The 6,000-nt window shown below is 35.1% G+C and overlaps 1 long non-coding RNA gene across 1 annotated transcript; it reads left to right on the top strand.

The window, feature by feature from the left end:
* Nucleotides 1-517: 517 nt before the first annotated feature.
* On the top strand, nucleotides 518-1,699 carry LOC113040478 (uncharacterized). The gene is made up of 3 exons (XR_003275257.1): nucleotides 518-548; nucleotides 640-707; nucleotides 786-1,699. It is a non-coding gene; the product is annotated as an uncharacterized LOC113040478 (long non-coding RNA).
* Nucleotides 1,700-6,000: the final 4,301 nt, after the last annotated feature.

The following is a 6,000-nucleotide window of genomic DNA, read 5'->3' as shown; positions in this document are numbered from 1 at the left end:
CAGAAAGGTAAGAAAAACATCATCATAGTAGTCCATGTGACAGCAGAGGGTCCGTTGGAATTTTTTGAAGCATCGAAAATACATTTTGGTCCAAAAATAGCAAAAACTACGACTTTATTCAGCATTGTCTTCACTTTCGTGTCTGTTGTGAGCATGTTCAAACCACTGCTGACATATGACACTGATTACGTGTTTTTTGGTGCGCTCAATAACAAAGATAAAACGTCAGCAGTGTCATACGTCATCACCCTCAATGCAGTGTCGTGAACTCTCTCACAACAGACCCGGAAGAGAAGACAATGCTGAATAAAGTCGTCGTTTTTGTTATTTTTGGACCAAAATGTATTTTCGATGCTTCAAAAAATTCTAACTGACCCTCTGATGTCACATGGACTACTTTGATGATGTTCTTACCTTTCTGGACATGGACAGTATACCGTACACACAGCTTCAATGGAGGGACTGAGACCTCTCGGACTAAATCTAAAATATCTTAAACTGTGTTACGAAGATAAACGGCGGTCTCACGGGTTTGGAACGAAATGAGGGTGAGTTATTAATGACATAATTATGATTTTGGGTGAACTAACCCTTTAAGATTTTGTTATTTTAATTAATCTGTCATTACTGTTCAAACAGTTCAAACTCGAGAGGAAGAAATTACTTATGCTGAGCCATGGTTCAACAAACGAAAAACATACAAATCAGTAAGAACATTTATTCAAATTATATATATTTCGTCTCTGTGTATTAGGGAATGAGATTTATGTTTTTTTTTTTTACAGAAAGTTAAAGAGGAAGATAATGTAGTTTATTCGTCAGTCGTCATTTGAAGATGATCTTCAATCTATGTACAAGATCCAGCTGTTTGATCTTACATCAGGACCTGAATTTTGGTGCACTGAATTTTATTTATTCCCACAAGTTCCAAGACTCTTGACAAAAAAAGACAATGATAACAGTAAAAATGTCTCTAATGGATGGAAAATGAGGCTGTGAGAGCTAGACTTTTACAATCAACCGCAATGTTTAAGGGTTTCAGCTCAAAACTTTCAGAACAGGTCTATGGAGTTTGTATTTTCTGAATGTTTTTGTTTTCTTCTGAAATACATTTGTCAGGCTGAACAATCAGTATGTTGAAAAACAACAGTAATCCAGTGTTAACTTCAGCTCCTCACAGCCTCGTTTTCATTCCTGTCCAAAATTCAACATGGCGCTTGTTGTAGGCAACTTTACAAGGCCAATGCCCCCACCCAGTCTCCAAGTTGCACTTTTTAAAGCATTTATTAAAAGAGTGGTACTAACACTATTGTCTTCTAATGACAATGCTGCTAACAGCAGAATTTGGATTTGATTTAGAAGTTTTCATCAATGATAATGTTATTTTATTGAAAAGGTAAACTCATCTACTCATTAGTCTGTACTATGCTTGTTAATTTATTCATTAAGTTTTGTAACTTGATTAAATATTGCAATTGTTTTGCTTGAACTAACATGTAGCCATGTCAATTAAAAACTAACGTCCGTTAGGTCTGCTTTATTGTTGTACTTTAGTATTAATTTATATTTGTTGGGATATGTTCAATATACAATGAATATACATTATAAAATGTATATTCATGTAAGATGAAGATCTTTATTAGATGAACACCATGTGTGCTGTCTACAGTTTGAAAGGTATAACTTAGGCTACATTCCATTACAGTACACCATACCACTATGACATTACCAGTTTGTTGTATGTGTAAATACATGAAATACAATGTATAAACTCTTCTCTGTGTCAGAGGTTATTTACACATATAATACATAATATACTTTAAAATTTAAATTAATTCAGTGATGCCAATCAGAATTTTCAACAGCTGTTTTCAGAGTCATGATCCTTCAGAAATCATTTTAATATATTGATTTATTACCAGCCCTGGAAACAGATTTGCTGCTTAATATTTTTTGGAACCAGTTTAGGATTATTTGATGAATAGAAAGATAAATTAGGGATGATTTCTGAAGGATTATGTGACACTGAAGACTGGAGTAAAGGCTGAAAAAAATATATATTATACACACACTATTACTTTTAGTTTTACTTGCACTCTTAAAAATCAAATTATGTAAAAAATGTTATTATTATTATTATTATTATTATTATTATTTAGGTATCATTTTCATTTGTGTAATGTCCACAAAATGGCCTATGATTAGTTTCGCTGAGGTTGAAATTGAATATCCAATATATATACTTTAAAAAAAAGGCTGCGGCCAGCACATAGACTGTATAAAATCAGGGCCAATTTGGCAACATTACGTCCAGCGTTTAGTTGGGAATTTCCAAACCGCTGTCGCCGGCGCCTCTACACCAGATCCTGTTTCTTGTTTAAAAAAAAAAAAAGAGTTATTCCTCTTTAACAGACAAAAGAGGAATAACTGAAGGATACACTACTTAAACTGAATTCACTAACAACGGTTTTGTGCACCATTTCAAAGATTGCATATATGAGTGGCTAACAGCTAGCATCCAGCACAACAAGTTATTTGGCCATGTTTATTTTTGTTTAAATATGATTAAAGGGACATGGAATGACATGCATGGACTTTATTTATTTATCATGCATATTGTTATGGAGATATACGTGTTGTCTGATAATACTGTGGTGTGTGGATGTCCAGCATTTGTAAAGTTTTGCTTGCATATCATTTTCGAGGGATGTGATGTTCATAGTGAATCATGTATCTGTATCTAGTCTACTGTTGAAATTGTTGATCAGCTGTCATTGATGTTGAGATCCTGTGTGCAGCATAATATGCAAATTATATGCATATGACATATCAGCTGTTACAGAGATGTGTAAGATAGATGTGTAAGGGTATGTAGTTTACAGCTGCTTACTGAAGGCCCTGACTGAAACCCCATAGCACGCTACTGTCTATAATTACTTTTACTTTTACTTCATTACAGTTTTTGGAAACTCTACCCACCTCTGGTTGGTCTACAAAAACACATCATTTCTGCAGCACTGGAAACTTGACTAAGTATTTCCTAAAAACATATACACCATCAGCTTGAACAGAAAGTTGTGGTTGAGAGTTTGCAGTTTGTGGGAGTCTATCTTTGTCACCACTATGCGAATTAAGAGCTTTTTTTCCATTATGTGTAAAGCTGGCAGTTCGACATCTAGATGCCACAGGCAAGTAGCTTTACTGTGAAATAGCGAAAACATGACTTGAAACTGATAATATTTCCCCTATGCCTACCTTAGAGAGAAAAAAAAAAAACCTAGGTCTTCACGGAGCCATCCACTTGGACCAATTTTTTTTTTTTTTTATAGCTGAAAACAGTTCATAAACGGAGTTGACCCTTTAAGCCACAGAATGGTAAAGTAACAGAATTGATAGGATTGTCCGATGGACTGTTAATTCTGTTGCCACATTGTCAGCATTGTTACTTTACCTTTGTAACAGAGTATGATGGTAAATAATTGACAATTTTCTTTATTACTTTGCTAAAAAACTCCACTTGCTAGCATAAATGCTAAGAGCACATGGTATTACTGAAATCATGACAAAGTGTGAAAGATGAAACAAAGTGTTATCCTCTTGATATTGTGGTAACAAATTAACAAATTAAGTTAAATTTAGATTAAAATATTTTCTTACTGAGAGCACATACGCTGAGTCCCAATTCGCCTACTTATACTACGACCTAAAAGTATGTACTTTTTTTTTGAGGAAAAAGTACATACTTTTGAGTGTGTAGCAAAAGAGTATGCACGTTCTGGGACATACTTCGATGACGTCATGCAACGTGAATGACAACGTGGTTGCCTAGTTACACACACCACAACTGTTAACATTTCATTCATTCTTTATGTCCATTAAAATTTTATTTACTATTCCCATCTTTTTTTCTTATCGTTTTTTTTCACAATACATTTTACAATGTGTTCTTCTACCAAGTTGAGGAGTGAAGGAGCAGGGCGGCCTCGTCGTAGAACCAAACGCAGGTCGTTTGTGAGGCGGCTGGTTCTGACGTTCATGTGCAATGTGTGTAACGAAATAAAATATAACTTTAATCAGGGTTAAACATTTGAATTCTTACACTTAAAAGCTGAGGGCGCATCTCTGCTGCTGCATCCGGCTGCCATGTTTACATCACCGCAAAGCCATCGCAAAGCTCCTCCCTCCCGCACGCAATGGGTTGTGGGCAATATTAGCACTTAGAGTGTGCATTGATCTGCACTTCGAATTCTAACCGGAAATAGCCCAGACAGCAACATAGTGTCGGCCCAGATCCGGCCCACATCTGGCCCGCATGAAATCCATGCGGGCCAGATGTGGGCCGAATCTGGACCGAAACTGCTTGCTGTCAGGGAGTAGACCATCCGGGTATCTTTGGAATACTCTTTTCAACATACTACGATTTGGGACGTACTAATTCTAGTTTTGCATACTATTTAGGACGGATAGTATGCGAATTGGGACTCAGCAATATACTTTTCAGTGCTTCAGATTTTAACAGTGAGGGAAAGTGACATCATTTCCTGTATATTACATAGTTGTGGGAGATAATTCCATTAATTTAAAGGCAAAGTATTGTGCAGTAACAGAGTTGATGCAAGATTTACAGAAACACATTTTTTATAAGATTTATTTATTTATTTTTTCATAATGTTAGAGATTTAGGTACATGATGGAAAAAAAATGCACTGACTAATTTGGACAAGAAGAAATCATGATTTTAAGCTATGAGGCGCAATGATCAAAGATGTCGAAAAGTTTTCCTGCTATAGGATCTGAAAACCGAACTGAAACTGTAATTATAAATACAGAAATTATTATTACTGGATAGCAGCTGATAGATATAGATTCAACTGATAAATGGCGCCATCTGCTGGGTTTGAAACAGCATGGAACACTGGAAACACTGGAAACAACAGCACACTTTTCACATAAATGACATTAATTTTTAAACGGCACGAGATCGCTGCTTCACTGACACATAATTCTAAAGTGTCACACTGACATGCAATTGTAGGGGATAAAGATAATATTAACTTCACATAGCCTACAGTGTGAAACTGAAAACATTGAGTCAATAATAATAATAATAAAAAAGTTAACTGTTTTCTTAAACTGCTCAAATAAGGGACGTGATCTGAATGATTAAATGATACTCACCATTGACAGTAACACTGAAGATCCTTTTGATGCTGAATCTGCTGCTGCTGATCATAAGATGATTGTGATGGTCAGAGATCCAGCTTCAATGTGTCTCTGATCTGCCATCAACATGTACACGGTTCATGTGCACAGATAAAACTAAGATCTTCATTGATTTAAGTGAAGAGAGTAAAGGTCAGTAAATGTAACTCACTGGCAGAGTTGAACTCATGGGACACCACACTTATTTGCATTACAAAAGTTGCATTATCTGTATGTGCTTTAAGTCTTGGCAGTTAAACAATTATGTGTGCATGCTAAAAAGCCTGTCAAGCAGCCTCTGGTGACTAGCATGTGGTTGAAGATGTTTTTAAATGATTCGTTTTCAGCTTAGCTTAGACATATCTGATTACAAACTCTAAAACCATGACAAAATGAATCAAGTGAAACAAGGATTTTGTTTTTCTCCACTGTAAGAAAATAGCATTCAAAAATATTTTATTGGCTAATGAAACATTTATGTTCACAGCCAGTTTATAAATGACTGTAAACTAAATGTTGATATGTCAAAAGTAACTGGAGTGATGGCTCGATCGGATTGTAAAGCATTCATGTTAACACATTTATCAATCGGAATGAAAAATCCAGGTAAAAAACTATAATCTCATAATTAGTTTTTTAATCAGATAAAAAGAAAATACCAAGCACACATCTAAAGTGTCGTGATGCATGTTTTCGTGAACTTTATTTCATACAATCACACATTATATATTCTATGTCTTATGAACTAGTCAGTGGAGGAGACTGAACATTTACTAAGTATTTGCTAAAAAAAGCTTT

This window comes from Carassius auratus, chromosome 22 (assembly GCF_003368295.1).
Source record: "Carassius auratus strain Wakin chromosome 22, ASM336829v1, whole genome shotgun sequence".
Taxonomy (NCBI): Eukaryota; Metazoa; Chordata; class Actinopteri; order Cypriniformes; family Cyprinidae; genus Carassius; species Carassius auratus.
This window is presented reverse-complemented; position numbering and strand designations above follow the sequence as displayed.